Source organism: Hippopotamus amphibius, chromosome 2 (assembly GCF_030028045.1).
Source record: "Hippopotamus amphibius kiboko isolate mHipAmp2 chromosome 2, mHipAmp2.hap2, whole genome shotgun sequence".
Classification (NCBI taxonomy): domain Eukaryota; kingdom Metazoa; phylum Chordata; class Mammalia; order Artiodactyla; family Hippopotamidae; genus Hippopotamus; species Hippopotamus amphibius.
Genome location: NC_080187.1, coordinates 110,677,058 through 110,699,462, shown reverse-complemented (window position 1 = coordinate 110,699,462; position 22,405 = coordinate 110,677,058). Strand labels below are relative to the sequence as shown.

General features: G+C 41.9%; 1 protein-coding gene across 6 annotated transcripts in view; it reads right to left on the bottom strand.

Annotated features, from left to right (window-relative positions):
* Positions 1–22,405, bottom strand: part of AUH (AU RNA binding methylglutaconyl-CoA hydratase) — a 180,208-nt gene that overhangs the window by 126,756 nt on the left and 31,047 nt on the right. The window lies entirely within an intron of this gene.

The following is a 22,405-nucleotide window of genomic DNA, read 5'->3' as shown; positions in this document are numbered from 1 at the left end:
TGTAAGTTGTGTTATCAGCTAGATCTCTTTAAAACAATCTGTATATCCTGAATGCCCAGAGGAGATCCCAGCCTCAGTCTAGGGGATAATTGCTTTAAGTCATTTTCCTCAGAGTGTAGTTGCTGGGTCATGGTATTAAAAGTTAATACCAGGGACTTCCCTGGTGGCTCAGTGGTTAAGAATCCGCCTGCCAATGCAGGAGACATGGGTTCAATCACTGGTCCAGGAAGATCCTACATGCCATGGAGCAAATAAGCCCATGCACCACAACTACTGAGCCCATGTGCTGCAGCTACTGAAGCCCACGCACCTAGAGCCCATGCTCTGCAACAAGAGAAGCCACCGCAATGAGAAGCCCATGTACTGCAACGAAGAGTAGCCCCTGCTCGCCGCAGCTAGAGAAAACCTGTGCGCAGCAATGAAGACCCAACGCAGCCAAAAATAAACAAAAAAATAATAAATCTTCAAAAAAAAAAAAAAGGTAACACCAAATTGTTTTTCCTAAGTTATTCCATCTGCATTCATTGTCACAAGTGGTGCACTGCTCCACATTATCACTGGTGCCTGCCATTGTCACACAAAAAGTTCTGCTTATCTAATGGGTGAGAAATGGTAGCTTTAAGCTGCGTTTATCTCAGTAGTAAAAGATGAAATGTCTCAATTTTGTAGAACACTACTGTGCAGTGAACAAGCTCATCATTTCAGGATTGTTCCAGTTTATGTACATGTGCTGTCAATCCAAAGCACCCTGGTCTTTTGTGCTCCCACCCCAAACATGCGTTCATCTCCTTCATCCAACCAAAACATCAGGTCAAGATAAGCAAGGATTTCCAGGTGGCTCACTCTGCATCTTCACCTCCAAAAGGCACCAGATGGAACAGATTCTCCCTGTGTGATGGGGAGGTGTCCATCTAAGACCAGAAGATGCATCTGTTTTCCCTTCCTGTACTGCTATTGCATGGTAGTTGTACCAGGGTTATTCTAGTCTCACAAAAGCAGCTGAGAAAGAGTCTTTCTTTTTTTACTTATCAAAAAATATACGTAAGACTAGAATGATCTGTTTCATGAAATGTTTGGATATAATGTTCCTCTGCAGTCACGGAGACCAAGTGTTTTCACTGTTACGGTACTAGTCAAGTTTTCAACTCGTCAGTTTTGGTCAAGTTTTATTTTCTAATAATTTACCTATTCCACTTAAAATTTCAAATTCATTGACATCAGTTATTCATAATATCATCTTACCTGATTAATCTCTGTGAAATTTATACCTATGGCATCCTTTTTCAATCTGAATATTGTTTAGTTATTCCCTTACCCTTGATAAATCTTGCCAGAAATTTGACTGTTTGACTTTCAAAGAACCAGCTTTGGACTTTATTATCCTCACTACTTACTGCATGTTTTCCATGCCGTAAGTTTACGCTCATCTTCAGTCCCTCCTTCTACCCTATCTGGGTTTATTCTGTAGTCACTTCCGTCATTTTTTAAAATTGAATTCTTAGTTTATTCATCTTGAGCATTTATTCTTAAGGTACAATCTTAACTATTTTACACAACTTTTAAAGTATTTTGTTAGAATTTAATTCTGAATACGTTCTAATTCCCATTAAGATTCCTTTGTTGAGCTGTAAGTTATTTAGAAGTTATTTTAAATTTCCCACTGTAGGGGACTTTTTCTAATTATCTTTTGTAAATGGCTTGTACCTTAACTGCCTATAGTCACAGAACTCAGCCTCTGAAATCTGTGGAGGTATTACAGCCAAGCATCTGGTTAATCTTCATGAATATTCCATGTGTGCTTGAAAGAGATGCACAGTCATCAACTGCTGAGGGCAATGACCCACACAGGTACATTACATTATCCCGCAGTAGGCCAGGAAAAATAATCAACATCCTTTATCAGCTGGGCTGAGAGATTCTTTGTATTTTATTTAATATTTAGGTCATTTTATAAATAATTTACAGAAAAATAAAAGGGCAGTAAAAAGGCAAATTAGTTGGAAATTTCAGTTAAAATTTAAATACAGAAAATCCATATTTTTATTTTATATTTTCCTCATATGTGCACATAAGTGTATTATACATACACGTATCTACAAATGCATAATACATACTTACACACATCATACGCACATCACACACGAACACACAAGAAAAGGATTATATCATTTGAATGAAACTGGACATCAACTGACATGCATGAACCTGGGACATATAGTTTTATAAAATCTGATTCCAGATTTCAAATATATCTCTACTAGATGATCATTACTTCTGCTTCCTCTTGAACTTGAACTGTAGAAATGCAGTGCTTTTGAAAATTTGGATGGCTCATAAATGTGTTGTGAAGGACAGCCATATTCTTTGTTCCCAATTATAAATATTCATCTTTAGGTTTATAAACATCTATCGGAATAATCAAGCCAATGATCTTTCTTTTCTATATTATACAGTCCCTTCCTCACCTTTGTATGCATATCTGCCTTCAACACTCTTCAATTACAAGCTGTATCAAGTAAATGTTCATGAACAACATTATATGAAATGCAAGAATATGTCACATACCCTTTCGGCAAAACTGAATAGTCCGACTTCTTTTCACAAAATACTGCATGATGAAGTCCTTCCTACCTAATGACTAACTGGATGCAAATTCCATTATTTCCTTTATATAAACCACAGAAATATACTGCTCATTCATCAATTCATTAACCAAAAAATTAATCTAGGATATTGTCATCTGATAACTCACAGTCTAAGATCTCACTCATATGATCAACTTCACCATTATGATTAGGGCCTAGAGTCCGCTACCTCTTCTGACCATTATTTTACCTATCTAATAACTATGAAATGTCTTCCTCTGTCAACTTTTCTACTCTTGCACCATTATGTGCAGAAAATGAAAAATTCTAAATTCTCAACTGTGTTCAATGAAAACTAAAAGAATGACTACAAAGATGGTACCTCCAGACTTCATTTATATTTTCTTAAAATATGTACAACTCTGGAGGCAATGAAATAAAAAAGATAATGCAATAGCAATGATTTTATTACAACATCTTTCTAGACAACATCTTTCTAAAACATCATTCTTCTATTTTCTTATTTTAGTTTTTCTTAGCATAGCTGGGAATAATTAAAGAGTAATGACAAAAACCATTCCTAGGATGATGAAATTACCAATATAAAGATATAGTGGTACGAGATAAGAACCCACAGCATCTTAGATTCATAAAAAGTTTCAATGGATCCATACAGTAACTGCAAGGGAAAAGGAGTTTTAATTTTCTTTTTTAAAATAAATTTTGTGTTCTTCAGAAGACCTCTAAGAAAGAATGAAAGTCATAAAACATCAATTCATACAAGCAAAATAAAAAGAAACTAGTAAATTAAATCTGGGTCCAGGGGACTCAGACAATATAAAGGTTAAGTTTACTAACTCAAATCTTTTATGGACTTTTTTCTTGTTTAATCTATTAGTAACTAAGAAAGGTGCTAAAAATTCCCATTATGGTGGTGGATTTGTCCACTTTCCCTTACAGTGATATCAATTTTTGCACTGTAGATTTTGCGGCTGTTTCTCACAGCGTAAAAGTTGAGAATCATCATCTCTACCAGGGGAACTGAATCTTTTACCATTATGTAGTTATGTAGTGACCCTCTTTATCTCTACTAATTACTATCTCTAATAAAAATTTGTCTTAAAGTCTATTTCATTTGATATCCATATAGTTATATCAGCTTTTTTTTAGTCAGTATTAAACTGGTGTATCTTTTTCTACTCTTCAAATTTCAACGTCCTTATGTTTTAGGTGTTTCTTACAAGCAGCTTAGCGATAACTTTTCTTAAGCCAACCATTACTTGTCTTCCAGTTAAAGAATTTACTACACTTACATTCACTATGATAGATAATAAATTTGAATTTATTTCTACAATTGCATTTTGGGATATTCAGTCCATTAGTTCTTTTTCTTCCCCTTCCATCTCCCTCCCTATTTTTTAACCATCTTCTAGACTGACTGTTTTACTTGTTCTTATTTCATTTACTGAGAAGTTTAAATACCACCTGTATACCAATGATCTCAAAACTTTTACCTCAAGCCCAGACCTCTACCCTGAACTAACTACAGACTCCTAAATTCAACTAACTACTAGATGTACCCAGCTGAATGCCTAATATGCATCTCAAACACAATAAACCCTCCCCTCTCCCAAATATTAAACTTCCTCCCCAGAATATGCTCCTCTTGCATTCTTCCACTCCTCAGTTACTGGCAATCCATCCTGCCAATGTTCAGATCAAAGCAGAATGAACTTTGACTCTTCTTGCTCATATTCCCTCCTTTTAATCAATAAATCCATGTCTCCACCTTCAAAACATATGTAGAATCCAACAATTTTTCACCACCTCCACCACTACACTGGCCCAAGTATGATCTTAACTGCAGGGGATCAAAGACAGAAGTTCTGGAACAGTCTATTCTCACCACACACCCAGAGCAAGCCTTTTAAAACGTGTCATATCATGTCACTCCTTAGATTAAAACACTCCAGATTCTCTTTTCACTCAGAGTAGAAGTGAAAATTCGATGTCACTTGGATTTCTAGTACTTCTGCAACATCACCTCCTAGCACTTTTCATCTTGTCTGCTCTGCTCCAGAGATGCTAACCTTCTTGCTCTCCCATTATCTTCCAAAGTATGATGCCGCCTCCAGGCTCCGTTCTTGCTTACCTCTCTACTTGAAACAATTCTTCTCCAGGTATCCACATAGCTCACTAGTTCACTTCTTCCAGGACTCTACTTATTTATCTCCTTCTCAGAGAGGTCTTCCCTCTTCACCATATATGGAACAGCAATCCTCCATGCCAGCCACAAGAACTCATTCTTCTTGCCCAGTTTTATTTGCATTCAGAGCACTCACCTGACACAGTACACATTTACGTTAATTTTTTTTCACCGCCTCCCCTATCCGCATGCCTACGCAGGCTCCACGAGAGCAGGTGATTTCTGTCTTATTTACTGCTATATTCCCAGATCCTAGAACAGTACCTAGCCCATGACAGGCTCCCCTCCTAGAAACCTGATGAATAAATAAATGAATAAATGAAAGAAATCCACGCGTTTTCTTTATAGTTGGACCCTAATGAAGACAGTTTATAGGAGGAATTTTAAAACTCATGAATATTGGCTGTCTACTTAGCATCTACTGCCCTCCTCCCACTGTCTGAAGGTAGCCTTATTTTTGTTCTGTTGTCTGCCTCTACCCTCCCACCCCCCAATATTCCATGTACTTTTAAAGAAGTTAAACCCATCCCCACAGCAAATCAGCATAATTTCTTCCGCTGATCGATCTGAGGGGTCCAGCTTGGATTTGGGCAAAAGTGTTCTCTTCATTTTAATGTGGTTATACATGGATGGGAGGCCCTGAACTACTGAAGCTTCAGGCTACCAAGCTGGATGAAGTTAGCATACAGAAGAGAATGAAGCCAAAGGAACTTCATAACAACCCAGAATCACTGAATTAGAGCAATCCTAACTACCCTGTGGTTTAAGTCAACTTGTCAATCTTTCTGTAACATGAAGCAGAGAGATTCCTAACTGATGTTCATTATCTACTAGAGGATATATTACAAATGATAACAAATGGATCCAGCTTCACTCCACAGTCTGTTCTCAAGGAATGGGATCTTGCTTGGTGGGAGCATAAAGGTTAGCCCTAATTATTACAAGGAATTTCTAGCCCAGGTGAGACAGAACCAAATAAAGTTCAGGAACACAATCTTCTTGTTATGACTACCTTCACAGCTTCTAAAACTTTAAGAGCAACACTAAATTCTCAGGAACTTTTTAGCTTAGATTTCTTTATCATGGATCTGAAACCACCTTCTAATCCAATTAAATATAAAATTTCAATCTATAAAAAGTTATAGGGATTTACGGTTTCCAGTTCCACGTACAAGGAGCTTGGAAGTTGTCGTTCTGTCCTAACAACAAGTAAAACGCTGAACAGACTGAATCAACAACTCTTCTAGGATCTGAAAGAGAGGTGAGGAGGACAGAGGGCAAACCACTGTTCCCAAGGCTGAACAAACAGGCAGATACAGAGAATCACAACATACCAGATCGGAGACTCAGGAGCAGTGGAAACCAGTGCCTTGAACTGTAGTTGATGAAATGCTGGAGGCTCAGTAGGAACAACACTGAGGGTTAAAAATTCTAAGGGTCCCCCACAATTCTGTGAGATTTACCTCCAAGAGCCCAACCAGCTTCTCAAAGTACTAGAGAAAAATGCCCCCCTCCTTCTGACAGAGGAAGGGGAAAAGGAACCATTTTGAAACATCAGAGCACTCTGTTCCTAACAAGGCCTGCCTGCAGGGGAAACTGATTAACCAAAGCCTAACGGACCTGGAAGAAGGGAAATACCCAACTTTAGCCCACTCTAAGTCATCCAGTCCCATCTAAGAGGGCAAAAAAACCCTAAGAAACACTTGTGAAGTTCACAGTTCAGAGGCACAGGCTCACTAAAAGCCTGAGAACTAATCATAGCACAAAAGAACACTTCCCCTCCCCCAACACCTTACCACATTACTAACGGCCTATTTACAGCAGGTCCTTTACCCAGTACATCATGTCAGGCTATCAAGAAAATGTTAAAAGGTATATCAAATCACAAAAACACAATTTTTTTTTAATTTATTTATTATTTTTTGGGGGGTACACCAAGTTCAATCATCTGTCTTTATACACATATCCCCATATTCCCTCCCTCACAAAAACACAATTTAAAGAGACAGACCTAGCACCAGAACCAGACATAGCAGAGATGCTGAAATTATAGACCAGGAATTTGAAACAGCGATTAATATTGTTAAGGGCTCTAATGAATAATGCAGAGAGCATGCAGGAACAGAAGGGAAGCGCAAGCAGAGATGGAAGCCTTAAGAAAGAAACAGAAAGAGATGCTAGAGATCAAAAACACTGTAAAAGAAAAGAACACTGGCTTTGATGAGCTTCTTAGAAGACAGGACAGAGCTGAGGAAAGAATCTCTGAGCTTGAAGATATCACAATAGATTCCAAAGCTGAAAAAGGGAATAAAGACTGAAAAAAAGAAAAAGAAAAAGAAAAAAATCAAAGGACTGAGGGACAACTACACAAGGTGTAATATATGCATAATGGGAATACCAAAAGGAGAAGAAAAGGAAAAAGAAGCATAAGAAATATCTGAAACAATAACTGAGCATTTCCTCAAATTTATGTCAGACACCAAATCACAGATCCAGAAAGCTCAGAGTAAAGTTAGAAACTTACACTCAGCTAAAAATTACTCCATCCTTGTTTTGCTTTTGTGAAATATGTTTGCTTTGCCGAGAAAAACAGAAAAACAGGATGACCTAACAATCCAATGTAACTGTAAGATGTTTTGCTAAAAAATGGAATGTTCTGCACCTGCTCTTCTAAGTTTCTGCTTGGAAACTTCCATGCTCTGTAAACGTGTGCACTATAAAAATAAAGCTCAAACTGAGCTTGGAGCCCAGAACTTTGGAGCGTTAGCTCGTCTGGTGCCGCCAGCTTAATAAACCTGAGTTCTCCAACCCTCCGAGTGTGGTGCTTGGTTTCTCGATGGACCCATTTCTGCAACACTTCTGGAGGCCCCAGTGAGATTCCAACCACACCAGCCCCTTGAGCTGCCGGACTGGTGGCTCAGCTGAGTCGGAGCAAAGGAGCTCAGAGACGAACGAGGAGGCGCGTCACCTGACGGTATTCCGGGTTCTCTTTCGGACCAGTGCTCTGACTCTCTGGACAGTCGGGCCCCGACTGGACTCACTGGAGGGATGGATCAACTTACCAGGAACGGTCACAGGATCAAGTAAGGTCCTGGGGTACTGAACCCAGTCAGGTCCCGTCTCCAGATGGAAAAGGAATTTGATCACTTCCTACAGTCTTCAGTAAGAAGACCACCAGTTAGGGACGTTCCCAGAGTGGGGAGGCACCCACCAGTTAGGGACACTCCTAGAGGGGGGAGGCACCCACCAGTCAGGGACCTTCCCAGAGGGGGCAGGCACCCACCAGTTAGGGACCTTCCCAGAGAGTGGAGGCACTGTGATAAACTCTGGTCTGAATGTGTGTGTGAGTGAGCGCCCTGGTTTGTCCTCACTCCAGGGCGACTGTGTGGCTCCACGGCCTTTGTGGTTACGGAGTCCAAGTGGGCCCTAACCTGTGGTTCCGTGGTGACCTCATATGGCTCAGGGTGGTGTCTGTCTCTGGGGGACCCAGTCCCTCCCTGTGAGTCACAGCCAGGCCAGGAGTTTACACTGGCCCGCCAAAGTTAAGAGACACCTAAGTTCCCCATGGGGATGCGGCCAGGCGGGCACCTGAATGGTCTCCTCTTCTGAGGGGGCACCCACCCTTGTTTGTTTTTGCGACACCGACACAGGGCAGGATAGACAGGGTAGAGGAGAGACAACTGATTACTGATTTGATTTAGCCATTGTGTATGTCCTAACAGCCCTTCTGCCCTAGGGCCCTCTGCCAAGATTATTTTCTTAAAATTTTAGCCTCCCGTTCCATCAGCTGACTCTTTGAGCCGACTTATTGAGAAATTAGGTTTTCCCCAAAAGACTTGCCCCATTTGCCAGACAGATTTGTACCTCCCTCCCTCTTGGTCCCCTGGACCAGTCCATGCAGAGCAGCACACTCTGATGTGTTCTTGTTTCCGTTCAGATTCTCATTACAAAGCTGCCTTCCTCTGTCACCTTTCCTTCATAATCCCGATTCCCCAAGGATTTCAGGCTCTTCACTTAGGCGAAGAGTACACATACTTGCTCCCTCCACCTGCTCAGTGCCCACAAGAGGGTCAATCACCCCAGACTCCCTCGGGAGCCCCACCTGAAGTTATTCCTCCGCAAACCCCATTACAAGAGACCGCCTCCTTACAGCCCTGTCTCCCTGAGACATTTAATGATCAGGGCCATCTTCAAGGAGGCACGTACTCGTGCTGTCTGGGAATACTGGGCTTTCCAGGGTAGCGACATCAGCACTACCTGGGTTATAAGGCCCTAAGAGAAGGCCCTTTCTGTGCGCGCCCCTCTCCTCCCTGGTCAAAGAGGTAGATTACACTTGTCAACATGGGAGGAAGTTCCTCTAAGCTGACTATTTTGGATTCTATGATGAAAAACTTTAAGAAAAGTTTCCTCAGGAAAGCTCCACACCCTATGTGAGTTCGAATGGCACACCTTCGGGGTGGGATGGCCCACGGAGGGTACTCTAGACCTTCCTACGGTTACAGCTGTGTACCGAGTGGTGACAGGGACCCCGGGGTACCCAGACCAGTTTCCATACACAGATTCCTGGTTGCAAATCGCCATTCAGCTGCCTCCTTGGGTTCAGTTCTGTGCAAATACGCAGGGACAGTGTAGGATCCTTGTGGCCCAACCGGCTCCAAGGACAAGCAAAGAAAAGCCAGCAAAGTTCATCCACCAAGAAGACCCTGAAGAAGAGCCCCTGTGCCTCCACCCTATATGCCAACTGCTCCGCCGGTTCCCGTTTAGGCTCCTCACCCTTTACCAGATAGCCCTCCGCCATCTGTGTCTCCACCGTCTCCAAATCCAGAGCACCCGCCAAGCCCGTGGCAACTTCGCTCGGCCAACCAACCAGCTCAAAAGCCCACAGCCCTGCAGATGCCCTTGCAAGAGGCCCAAAATCCACCCCAGGTCAATGAGGACAGCTCCATTCAGCCAGGAGGCCCGGTCCTTTATTATCAGCCCTCCAGCACCACCGACCTTCTCAACTGGAAATACCACACCCCGTCCTATTCGGAGAAGCCACAGAAATGACTGACCTCCCTGAGTCCATTTTTTACACCCATCAACCTACCTGGGACGACTGTTGCCGTCTCCTCCTGACAGTCTTCAACACCGAGGAATGCTGTCAGAGCCTGCCAGAGGCACAGAAATGGCTCCAAGGGCAGGCACCAGCTGGTACAGTAGATCCTGCAGCCTAAGCCCTGGGGGCTGCACCTGACGATGGACCCAATTGGGACTTCAATGCCCCGGACGGGAAGGACTCCCTTGATAAATACCGACAAGTCCTGCTGCAGGGACTGAGGGCAGGAGCCAGAAAATCAACCAACATGTCCAAGACAACAGAAGTGCACCAAAAGCCAGATGAATCACCCATGGAGTTCTATGAGAGACTGTGTGAGGCATTCCAGGTGTATACCCCATTTGATGCTGAAGCACGGGAAAACCAACGCATGATCAACTCGGCATTCGTGCCCCAGTCTCAGGTTGACATCCGCCGTTAAGCTTCAGGAGCTTCAAGGCTTTGCTGGAATGAATACCACCCAGCAGCTGGAAGTTGCAAACAAGGTGTTTGTGAACCGTGACCAAGAAGCCCAAAAGCTGGCTGACAAGTGTGTGAAGCAGAAGGTGGCCCTGCTGGCCGACACACTGGGGAACCCAGGTCCGGTAAAGCAGACTGTTCCCCCGGGAAAGGGGAAGCCAAGAGGAGATCGCCACTACTTCACGACCAGTGAGCTTATTGCAAAGAGACCGGATATTGGAAGAATGAATGTCCCCATCATAGAGGGACAGCTGAAGGGTCAAAGAAGTTCAGTCAACCCAGAAGAGAAAGGTACCAGCCTGAGCCAGCCGTCCAAAACCTTATTGACCTGGCCAGAGTAGGATCGGGATAGGGAGCACAGGGCTCCCTGATCCTGGGCCCTTGGGAGCCTATGGTCGCAATGAAAGTAGGGGGCCAATCAATGACTTTTACGGGGGATACTGGAGCTGAACACTCTGTGGTAACCACAGCTGTAGCTCCCCTCACAGGTCGAACAGCAACTATCATTGGGGCCACAGGGGACAGGACTGCCTGCTCATTCTGCAAGTCCCGCTCATGTCAGCTAGCGGGCCACCTAGTGACTCACGAATTCCTCTACTTACCAGAGTGCCCCATTCCTTTGCTGGGCAGAGACTTGCTGACGAAGCTCAGGGCACATATCACCTTTGTCCCTGAGAAGCTCGCAAGCCTCACTATGGGGAGCCAGTCAGCTCTGATAATGGCTGTGACCGTGCCCAGGGAAGATGAATGGCGTCTCTATTCTTCAGAAAGAGAACAAACAAATCCAACTAGCCTGCTAGAAGAGTTCCCTGCTGTCTGGGCAGAAAAGGGGGCCCCCAGGTTTGGCCAAAACCCATGCACCCATCGTGGTGGACCTGAGGCCAGGGGCCACTCCTGTCAGGCAGAGGCAATATCCAGTACCACGAGAGGCGCGTCTGGGAATTCGGGACCACATCCAATGCCTGCGTGACGCCGGAATTCTGATCAAGTGTCAGTCTCCCTGGAACACTCTGCTCCTATCAGTCAAGAAGCCTGGAGGGAATGACTATCGCCCGTCAAGGACCTCCATGCTGTCAACAATGCAGTGATCACCATCCATCCAGTGGTCCCGAACCCTTACAACCTCCTGAGACTCTTACCTGCCAAAGTAAGCTGGTTCACCTGCCTCGATCTCAAGGACGCCTTCTTTTGCCTCCGGCTATCACCAGCCAGCCAGCCCTTGTTTGCCTTTGAATCGGAAGACCCACACACTGGGAGAAAGACACAGCTGACTTCGACCATACTGCCGTAACGCTTCAAAAACTCACCTACCTTGTTAGGTGAATCACTGGCTGCAGATCTTGCTGCCTTCCCCGGAGAAGCCTTGAACGGCACCCTCCTCCGGCACATAGACGACCTGTTGCTAGCCAGTCCCACCCAAGAGGACTGCTGCAAAGGCACCAATGCCCTATTGGCCCTCCTCTCCACCACAGGGTACAAGGTGTCATGGAAAAAGGGGCAGATCTGCAGACAGAAGGTCAAGTACCTTAAGTCTGTCATATCGAGAGGGCATCGGGCGCTCCGAGACAAGAGGAAGCAAACCATCTACTCAATACCTCGGCCAAGCACCAAGAAAGTGGTCCGTGAGTTCCTCAGGGCAGCCAGATTCTGCCGGATCTGGATACCAGGTTTCTCTGAAACTGCCAAGCCACTGTACGAGGCCACGGCAGGGTCTGGAAAGGACCCCCTAGAGTGGGGGCCTAAACAAGAAAAAGCCTTCAAGGAGATAAAGAGACTCTTAACCAGCGCTCCAGCATTAGGGCTGCCAGATGTGACACGGGACTTTAACCTCTTCGTGCATGAGAAAAATCATACTGCACTGGGGGTCCTCACACAAACAGTTGGGCCGTGGCAGCGCCCGGTCGCATGTCTGTACAAACGACTGGATCCTGTGGCCGCGGGATGGCTTCCATGTTTCCGGGCATTAGCTGCTACAGCAGTCCTGGTCAGGGAAGCAGACAAGCTTACACTGGGGCAGAATATAAATGTAAAAGTCCCCCATGCTGTTACCACGCTGATGAACAGCCAGGGACATAAATGGCTGACCACCAATGCCAGAATAACTCGCTATCAAGGACTGTTCTGTGAAAACCCACGGGTCCGCCTCAAGACTGTGCGGACGCTGAATCCTGCCACCTTCTAGATCACGACTGCCAAGAGGTCCTGGATGAAATCTACTCGAGCAGGCCAGACCTGACGGACACTCCCCTCCAGAACCCAGAACTGGAACAGTTCACCGACAGAAGCACTTTCGTCCAAAAAGGACAACGCAAAGCAGGCAATGCAATAACAACAACAGATGAGATAATAAAGGCTGAGGCCTTGCCACAGGGGTGGTCGGCACAACAGGCTGAGCTGTGGGCACGCATCCAGGCACTGAGGCACACCAAAGGGAAGCGAGTCAGCATCTACACACACTCAAGGTATGCCTTTGCTGCTCTGCATGTTCATGGAGCCATCTATAAAGAAAGGGGACTACTAACAGCAGGGGGGAAAGGGATCAAAAGCAGAGAAGAATTCCTTCAGCTGTTAGAGGTACTTTGGAAGCCTTCCCAGGTGGCAGTCATCCATTGCAAAGGCCACCAGAGAGGAACTGATCCAGTCAGCAAAGGAAATCGGTTGGCTGACCAGGCAGCCAAGGAGGCGGCGACCCAACCGAGTCCCACGTGGGGCCTGGAGCCGATCTCTAAGGTCCTCTTGGCACCAGAATTGCCCCCGTCCCCGAGATATACCAAAGAAGAAGATCAATGGGCTTTAGGTGAGGGAGGAACTAAAGGAAAAGAGGGCTGGTGGAAGCTTCCAGACCAAAGACTCTTCATCCCCAGTGGTATAGCAGTCCAGCTGGTGAAGCAACACCATGACACAACTCACTTAGGGAAAACTGCACTAGAAAGTCTACTGAGCCACTACTATTTCGTTCCTAAGCTTCCAACCCTGTGTGCCTAGATCAGTGCTAGGTGCGTGACTTGTGCACGAAACAATGCCAGCCAAAGACCAAGATCTAACCCAGGGGTGCAGACAGTTGGGATACTGCCCTCTGAAGATTTAGAAGTGGACTTTACTGAAGTCAAGCCTTACCGAGGCTATAAGTATTTGCTTGTGATAGTCTGCACCTACTCAGGATGGGCTGAGGCCTACCCCATGCACACTGAACGGGCACGAGAGGTGGCCAAGGCCCTACTAAGAGACATAATCCCCAGATATGGGCTACCTCTCTTCATAGGATCTGACAGTGGGCCAGCCTTTGTGTCTGAGATAGTTCAGATTTTGTCCAAGACACTGGGAGCCAAATGGAAGCTCCACACCACTTATAGACCACAAAGCTCAGGGAAAGCCGAGCACATGAATTGGACCCTCAAGACTACATTAGCTAAGCTCTGTCAGAAGACCCAATTACCTTGGGTCAACATGCTACCCCTAGTCTTACTTCGAGCCCAATGCATCACAAGGTCCTCAGGCTATTCTCCCTTTGAGATCTTATACGGGAGACCTCCTCCAGTGATAGGGAAGCTCAAGGGAGACCCCCAACAACTAGCAGACCTGGAGATGTCTCCACACCTCCAGGCCCTGGGAAAGGTCTTCCACCGTATTACTCGAGAAACCTTAGAAAGGACTCCCATTCCCTTGGGCAATCGGGTTCACCCCTATCAGCCAGGAGATGAGGTATGGGTAAAAGATTGGAGGAAGGAACCATTTCAGCCAGTTTGGACTGGCCCTCATATGGTCGTCCTGGCAACCCCTACTGCTGTTAAAGTTACAGGAGTCACCCCATGGATCCACCACACCTGAGTGAAGAGAGCAGCACCTCTAGAAGGGTGAGCGACCTGGACTGCCAAAGCTCATCCGAACCAGCCGCTTTGGGTCTTCCTACAGAGACAACCGAGTCCCGTCTGAGATCTTCAGCCCTGTTCCAGTCACTCCAGGGCTGACTGGTCTACGCACAGCTGAAGCTTGAAGAATTTGATGAGGAACATCTGAGGGTCAGGATTATGATGACACCCTGCCTTGTAGGGATTGGTTGCACCACTGGCCTTGATGTTTTCTATAGGCTAAGGGGTCATGTTGGCTATAATCTACCCAAAGGTAATGGAATCCCGTAGAACTATTTGGGGGATGGTTTTCTTACCTAGGGGATTCAAAAATCTTGTGGGAATAGTCCTACTCCCCTTTGGGACCTGTCTCCTTTTACCTTGCCTCTTGCCCTTATTCATGAGGGTAGCTTCCAGCCTAGCTGAGTCCACCACGGATAGGAGGGCCACTCCACATCTCCTAACCCTAAGAGGCTATCATCCCCTGGGCTTAGAAGATCCTGGGCTTAGAAGATCAAGAAGTTGATGCCTTATAAGATTTAAGGGGCATCAAGAGAGGGGATTGAAGAGGAAAGTTAGAAACTTACACTCAGCTAAAAATAACTCCATCCTTGTTTTGCTTTTGTGAAATATGTTTGCTTTGCCGAGAAAAACAGAAAAACAGGATAACCTAACAATCCAATGTAACTGTAAGATGTTTTGCTAAAAAATGGAATGTTCTGCACCTGCTCTTCTAAGTTTCTGCTTGGAAACTTCCATGCTCTGTAAACGTGTGCACTATAAAAATAAAGCTCAAACTGAGCTTGGAGCCCAGAACTTTGGAGCGTTAGCTCGTCTGGTGCCGCCAGCTTAATAAACCTGAGTTCTCCAACCCTCCGAGTGTGGTGCTTGGTTTCTTGATGGACCCATTTCTGCAACAAGAGAACATCAAGCAGAGAACACCGAGAATACCAATGCATAATCCAACCAACCAACAAAAAAACCACCTAGGCATAACATTTTCAAACTACCAAAAGTCAAGCATAAACTCTGAAAGAAGCCAGAAGAAAAACATATCTTACCTGTAAAAGAACAAAGATAAGAATTATATCTGACATCTCCTCAGAAACCATGCAAGCCATAATCAACTTAAATATTTAAAGTGTTGAGAGAAAAAAAAAAAAGCAAACCTAGAATTCTGCACCTGTGAAATTATTCTTCAATAGTGAAGGACAAATAAAAATTTTATCAGATAAACAAAAATTGAGGAAATGTGTTGCCAACAGACCTTCCTTGAAAGAAATATTAAAAAAAAAAAAAAAGAAGTTCTTTAGAGGGAAGGAAAATTATATAGTCAGAAACTTGGATCTACATAAAGTACATCAAAGACGGAATAAGTGAAGGTAAAATAAAACCTTTTACTTTTCTTATTCTTAATAGACCTAACGGGTAACAATTTGTTCCACATAATAATAGTATTTGATTATGCATACTTATGGATCTATTTTACATATATCTGTATGTTTGTCTATATGTGTATAAACAGATATAAGTGAAACAAATGATAGCTCTTACACTGGATGGGAGGGAAGAATTAGGATTATTTTGTTATTATAATGTATCACACTACCCATAAAACAGTATTATTTGAAAGTGGACTTAGATTAATCATAAATGTATACTGCAAACTCTAGAGAAACAAACAAAAAAAGGAGTAAAAAAAGGAAATATAACAGACATGCTAGGAAATGAGAGAAAATGGAATTACAAAAAATGCCCAATGGAAAACCACAAAAGGCAAAAAAGAGTAGAAGAAATAAAAAGGAACAAAGAACAAAGGCAACAAATAGAAAACAGTAACTAATATGGTAGATATTAATCCAACTATATCAATGATCACTGAATATCAATGTCTAAATGCAGCAATAAGAAGACAGAGATTGTCAGAGTTGATTAGAAATAAAAAACACCACCAAACTACACAGGAGAACAAGAAATCCACTTTAAATATAAATTGAAAGTAAATGGATAGAGAAAAACACATCATCCTAACAGTAATCAAAAGAAAGCAAGAATAGCTATACTAATTTCAGACACACAGACTTCAAAGCTAAGAAAGTTACCAGCAATAAAGAAGCACATTACATAATGATAAAGGGGTCAAATGTCCAAGAACACATACCAATCCTTAACACATATAACAACCGAGCATCAAACCACATAAGGCAAAAACTGATAGAATGGCAAGAAGAAACAAAAAAGTCCACTATGATAATTAAAATTTCAATATATCTCTATCAGAAATGGACAGATCCAGTAGGCAGAAAGTCAGTAAAGACATAATTGAACTCAACAACACCATCAATCAACTGGATATAATTGACATTTATAGCCTACTTCATCCAACAATAGCAGGCTACTCTTCTTCTGAAGCTCCCATGGAACATTCACCAAGATAGGCCCCATTTGGGGCCATAAAGTACACCTTCACAAATTTTAAAGAAAAGAAATCATACAATGTCTACTCTCAGTCCACAACAGAATTCAACAAGAAATCGAGAACAGAAAAACAACTGGAAAATCCCCAAATAGTCAGAGATTAAACAACACACTTCTAAATAACATGTGACTCAAAGAAGAAATCTCAAGCACTACAGAATTTTTAAAATCTTTCACTCAATAAAAATAAATGAGTAAATACAAGAAATCTCAACAGAAATTGTAAAATACTTTGAAGTAAATGAAAATGAAAACACAGTTTGTCAAAATCTGTGGCATAGAGAAAAAGGATTGCTCAGAGGAAAATTTATACACTACTAAATGCATATGTTATGTAAGAAGAAATATCTAAAATCAGTACACTAGAAAAAGAGCAAATTAAAACCAAAGTAAGCAGAAGAAAGAAATAATAATAAAAGAGAAATTAATGAAACTGCAAACAAAAAAAAGAGAAAATCAACAACAACAAAAAAAGCTGGTTCTTTAAGGTCAATATAATAAATAAGCTTCTAGCCATGCTAACAAAGGAAAAAGGGAAAGAGGTCATATGTGATTTTTAGTATCAGAAATTAAAGAGGTGACACTGCTACAGATCCCACAGATGTTAAAGAGATAAAAAAGAATACTATGAACAATTCTATGCCCACAAATCTGATAAGCTATATGAGATGGACCAATTCCTTTAACAGATGCAAATTGCCCACTTTACACAAGAAGAAACAGATAATGTGGACATGACTGTCTATTTAAAAAACTGAATCAATAAATAACCTTCCAAAACAGAAAGCACCAGGCCCAGAAGGGTTCACTGGTAAATTTCTACCAAAAATTTTAGGAAGAAATTACAGCTGACCCTTGAACAACACAGAGGTTAATCTGTGTATAACTTATAGTCAGCCCTCTGGACCCACAGTTTCTATGCATTCAACCAACCCAGGACCACATAGTGCTGTACTATTTACTACTGAAAAATATCTGTGGATAAGTGGATTTGTGCAGTTCAAACCCATGTTGTTCAAGGGTTAACTGTATTCCAATTTTCTACAATCTCAGAGCACAGAAGCAGAGAGAATACTTCCTAATTCATTCTATGAGACCGGCAACACCCTAATAACAAAAGCAGAAGGACATTACAAGAAAACTACAAACCCATATCTCTCATGAACACAGATGGAAAGATCCTCAACAAAGCATTAGCCAATTGAAACCAACAATGTATAAAAAGAATAAACAACACAACTAAGTGGGATTTAGCCCAAGTATGCAAGGCTGCTCAGCACTCAAAAATCAACTGAAAGAATCCATTACATTGGCAGGTTTAAAAAAAATCACATGATCATAATAGATGCAGGAAAAGCATTTGACAAAATTCAAAACCCATTCATGATATCCACTCTCAATAAACTAGAAATACAGAGGAACTTCCTCAACTTGATAAAGAATATTTATTAAACACCTACAGCTAACATAATAATTAAAGATGAGAAACTCAAAGTTGTTGCACTCTGATCAGGTAAAAGACACTCCTTTTCAATGTCATACTAGAAGTCCTTATGAATGTAATAAGGCAGGAAAAGAAAATAAAAGGTAATACATACTGGGAAGGAAGACATAAAACTGTCATTGTTCAGATGATAAGATTGTCTACCATGTAAAAAATCCAAAATAATCAACAAACGTATTCCTGGAACTAATAAGCAATTATAACAAGGCTGCAAAATTCAGGGTTAATATACAAAAATTAACCGCTTTTCTATATATCAACAATAAACAGGTGGAATTTGAAATTAAAAGTGCTTACATTAGCATCTCAAAAAATGAAATACTTAGATATAAATCTAACAAAATATGTACAAGATCCATACAAGGAAAATTACAAAACTTATGAAAAAAATCAAAGAAGAACTAAGTAACTGGAGAGATATTCCATGTTCATGGATAGGACAACTCAATATGGTTAAGATGTCAGTTCTCCTCAATTTGATCTATAAATTCAATGCATAGATATAACATCAAACGCACAATCCTTGAAAGAAATAATAGAGAAGCTGGACTTCATTAAAACAAAAAAGTCATGCTATGCAAAAAACAAAGTCAAGAGAATGAGAAGACAAGCAACAGAATGGGACAAAGCATTTGCAAAACACACCTCTGACAAAGGACTATCCAAAATACACAAAGAACTCATAAAACTCAACAATAAGAAAAAACAACGCAGTTAAAAACTGAGCCAAAAACCCTGACACCTCACCAAAGAAGATATATACATGGTAAATAAGCCTGTGAAAGATGCTCCACATCATATATCATCACAGAAATGCAAATTAAAACAACAAAGATATACCTCACACTCATTAGAATAGCCAAAATCTGGAACACTGACAACACCAAATGCTGGCGAGGATGTAGAGCAACAGAAATTCTCCTTCACTGCCAGTAGGAAGGCAAAATGGTACAGTCACTTTGGAAAACAGTTTGGCAAATTCTTATAAAACTAAACAGACTCTTAGCATACGATCCAGCAACTGTGCGCCTTGGTAGTTACCCAAAGGAGCTGAAAACTATGTCCACTAAAAATCTGAAAAAATTGGTATAGATGATCTTATTTACAAAGTAGAAATAGAGACACAAACATAGAGAACAAATATATGGATACCAAGGGGAAAGGTCGGGGGGTGGGGGGGAGGGTGGGCAGTGAGATGAATTGGGAGATTGGGATTGACATACATACACTATTAATACTATGCATAAAACAGATACTAAAGAGAACCTACTGTACAGCACAGGAAACTACTCAGTGCTGTGTGGTGACCTAAATGGGAAGGAAACCCAAAAAAGAGGGGATATATGTATATGTACAGCTGATTCACTTTGCTATAAAGTAGAAACTAAAGCAACTATACTCCAATAAAAAATAAAATAAAAAAAAAACTATGTCCACTTAAAAATCTGCACACAGATGTGTACAGTAGCTTTATTCACAGCCAACACTTGGAAGCAACCAAGGTCCTTCAGTAGGTAAATGGATAAACAAACTGTGATACATCTATACAGCAGAATATTATTCAACAATAAAAAGAAATGAGCTATCAAGGCATGAAACGACATGCAGAAAACATCAATGTATATTACCAAATGAAAGAAGCCAATATGAAAAGGCTACATACTGTATAACAACAGCTATACAACCCTCTGGGAAAGGTAAAAGCATCAAAACAGTAAAAAGATCAGTGGTTGTGAGGGTGAAGGGGATGAACAGAGGACTTTTAGGGCAGTGAAAACACTATGTATGATCCTATAATGGTATATACATGTTATTTTACATTTGCCTAAGCCCACAGAATGCAGGACACCAAGAGTGAACCCTTGTGTAAAGTCACTCACTTGTAACCATGTAGATTAATCAATTGTAACAAATGTACCACTCAGGTGGAGGATGCTGATCATGAGAGGCTATTTATTCGCAAGCGGAGGCAGTGGGTATATTGGAAATCTCTGTACTTTCCCCTCAATTTTGCTGTGAACCCAAAGCTGTTCTAAAAAAAATTTCATTTTTTTTAAATCTGTACAGCAAGTTTTCCTCAAAGTCATTTATACTAACTCCCCATTTAAAGAAAAGGACGGCTGACATAGAATTTTATCAGAACTCAAGGCTCTGATAAACAGGGCTCCATTTTTCCTCATAGTGAAGTGTCCTTTCACCAACCAAAACCCAAAACCTCCATTCTGCCCAGCATCCCAGGTGCCCTGGCTTACTTGAAGGCTTTTTTTTTCTTTTTTTCCTCCAGCTGCATCGCAAGGCATGTGGGATCATGTGGGATCTTAGTTCCCCAACCAGGGATGGAACCCACACCCCTTGCAGTGGAAGCAGAGTCTCAATCACTGGAATACCAGGGAAGTCCTTGAAGACTTCTCTTCTAAAGTCATGTCGTTTCTCCCTCTCAACAGGATCAGGATCAGTTTCATCAGCAAGCAAACTGGGGTAACATCTCCATCTTGAGAAATTCTCATTAACCCCTCATACACTTCTAGCTATCATGACACTTCTACCAACTAATATGGAATGATTTCTAGGATATATTGTTAACTGAAAAAAAGTAAAGCGCAAAAGAGTTTGTATAGAATCCTACTTGTACAAGAATGGAAATAGGTAAACAGTACACCCTTAATTTTACAAAAAGAAAAACATGATGGATAAACTAGAAACTAATGAGATTCATTATCACCCTCAAGGGTGGGAATCAGAAGGGATGAGAGGGAGGAAGTGAGTAGTGACACTCCCATGGAGAGTTTCGACTTTTGAAATTGTGTTGATACTTCACATATTCTAAATGAAATAAACAAGAGTGAGGAAACCTAAATTTACTTCATATGAATCAGACATAATTAACTGAAGGGAAAATAATGTAAATAACTTTTCAATGCAGTATTTTTACTCTGTACCCTCAGTCTAAAGACATAAATACTCTAAATACCAAACTCTAGTTAGAAAGTGTGTTTCTCACAGTGGTATGGACCGGCAATTTTGAAACTAGTTTCTGCATTACAACAGGACTGAGCAAACGAGTAAATACCCTGCAATAATACATATGCAGAATGGGAAAGAAAGAGAAGGGTCCTGTGGAGATGGACTGGAAGTGAGTTACCAATGTGAACTCATGGTTTTCAACATACAAAGACAGACCTTAACGTAAATGTGTGTATACACATAAAATCTAATTTACTTATCTACATATTTCTTAGCTCTACCCAGTAAAAGGGCCAAGAAGCAGACACCCAAGGAACAATGAGCATGTTTATTAGCACCCAGATGTTGGTTCTGAAATACCATTCCCCACTAAAGGAACCGGACACGTCCATCTCTGACTATGGTAGAGTGAGTGGTACTGGACTACTAGCTCTTCTTCACTCGATATACATGAAATATCTTTCAGATGCTGATCAGTAGGTAGTGACAGACCTATTTGGGAGCCCACTGACTGTTTCAGCTTTCTTTCTGAAGGCACTTTACAGGCTGGGGAGCAAGGCAGGGGGACCTAAATAGAGCAACACTGGTCTTGCTGATACATGGACACGAGAGGTCAGGGGAGGATGGGTGACTAGAACCTGCAGGACAGAGAACCAGAGAGGAGAGAGCCTCTCACAGAAAGAGCTCTAATAACCTGCACAGGATTCTCTTAAGCTTTAAGCTGAGGCAATTATCATTTCATAGGCAATTATCAAAGAAAGAACATCCACAGGAAGCTGTGGTCTGAACAACTCCTGGTGTCCACGTATGACCAGCACGAATCAATAAAACTTAAAGAACACCCCAGGCATTCAGTAAAGACATCAGAAACTTCAAAAACAAGCCTCAAAAGGGACAAGCAGATCCTCCAGGAGAATAACTGCCTGCTAGAACATTTTAAGAAAGACACCCAGTAAAGGCTGTCCTATCTGTAGAAAAACAAAACCAATTTACAGAGGTATTTCATAGAGTTCAAAGAAGAAAATGACCAGAGGGTCACATTTAGGAAGAGATAACAAGTCTATAATAGTATCACAAATATTTTAAATGAGTATTGTTATTTAATGTGTTAATCATGTTGGCTTTACTTTTATTTTAGAGAATGTGAAAATACTGACTACATCCATTTCTTAAGTCTTATTTTGCCCCCAAAAGTCCTAAGTTATTCAAATGGAAATTCTAATCAGGAAGTTTCCAGGAACCCTAAACCTCAAGATAATCCTA